This window comes from Nelumbo nucifera, chromosome 4 (assembly GCF_055504915.1).
Source record: "Nelumbo nucifera cultivar China Antique chromosome 4, China Antique-T2T, whole genome shotgun sequence".
In the NCBI taxonomy this organism is placed as follows: Eukaryota; Viridiplantae; Streptophyta; class Magnoliopsida; order Proteales; family Nelumbonaceae; genus Nelumbo; species Nelumbo nucifera.
In genome coordinates, this window is record NC_142652.1 from 77,284,079 (window position 1) to 77,285,215 (window position 1,137).

At 36.0% G+C, this 1,137-nt stretch overlaps 1 non-coding gene across 1 annotated transcript; it reads left to right on the forward strand.

The window, feature by feature from the left end:
• Positions 1-830: 830 nt before the first annotated feature.
• LOC148800750 (small nucleolar RNA R71) lies at positions 831-937 on the forward strand. Its single transcript, XR_016071042.1, has one exon. It is a non-coding gene; the product is annotated as a small nucleolar RNA R71 (small nucleolar RNA).
• Positions 938-1,137: the final 200 nt, after the last annotated feature.

Below are 1,137 nucleotides of genomic sequence, written 5' to 3' on the forward strand. Positions count from 1 at the left end.
GAAGTTTAATAGCGTCTAAATTTAGTTTAAGTGTACTCCCTTTGATCTCCATTTGTGAATCATCTATCTCAACTTTTTTATCTTCGTCATTAATCTCACCAATAGTCTTTCCACTTCTCAAGGTAATGGCATTCACTTGCTCTTGTGGGTTCTTCTCTGTATTGCTAGACAATCGTCCCTCTCTTCTTTCTAACAACATGTTCACAATCTGCCCCACTTGAACTTCTAAGTTCTTAATAGATGCCTATTGATTTAAGAATCATTTTTCATGATCTTGAAGCTTTGCTTCAGCACTATTAATGAACTTAGAAATCATGTCCTCTAAATTTCCCTGTTGTTGAAATCCCATAGGTGCTTTTTGTTGGTTGTTATTCCACGAAAAATTTGGATGACTCCTCCACCCTGGGTTGTATGTATTCGAATAAGGGTTGAAATTTGACATACCACCATGAGAAACAAAATTAGCACTTTCATGTGAAGCAAAAGGATTACCTAGCTGACAATCAGAGTTTATATATCCCAATTGGCCACAAAGGTCACATGGATTACAAGATGACACATTTATTGTTGCAACACTGAGATTGTCTAATTTTTTATTCAAACTAGCAAGTTGAGCAGATAAAGCTGTAAAAGAATCTATATGATGCACTCCCCTTCGATCAACTCGGTCATTATTCCATTGGTAGCTATTTGATACCATTTCTTCCACTAGATCATAGGCTTCCTCTGGAGTTTTCCTCGTGATTGTGCCACCTATAGCTGCATCAATAATGGAGCGATTAGATGGAGTAATATCATTATAAAAAGTTTGAATTTGGCGCCAAACTGGTATTCCATGGTGAGGACACTTCCTAAGCATTTCTTTAAATCGTTCTTATGCCTCATACAAAGATTCCCTCTCTAGTTGAACAAAAGTAGTGATATCATTGATCAATTTTGTTGTTTTAGAGGGAGGAAAATACTTAGCCAAAAATTTTTGAGTCAAGTCATTCCCGCAGATAGTGAGTTAAGCCAATCTTTAGCTCTATCACGTAATGAAAATGGAAAAAGTCAAAGCCTAATAGAATCATTGCTAACTTCATTATGCTTGAATGTGTTGCATATTTCTAGAAAGTTAACAATGTGTGCATTAGGATC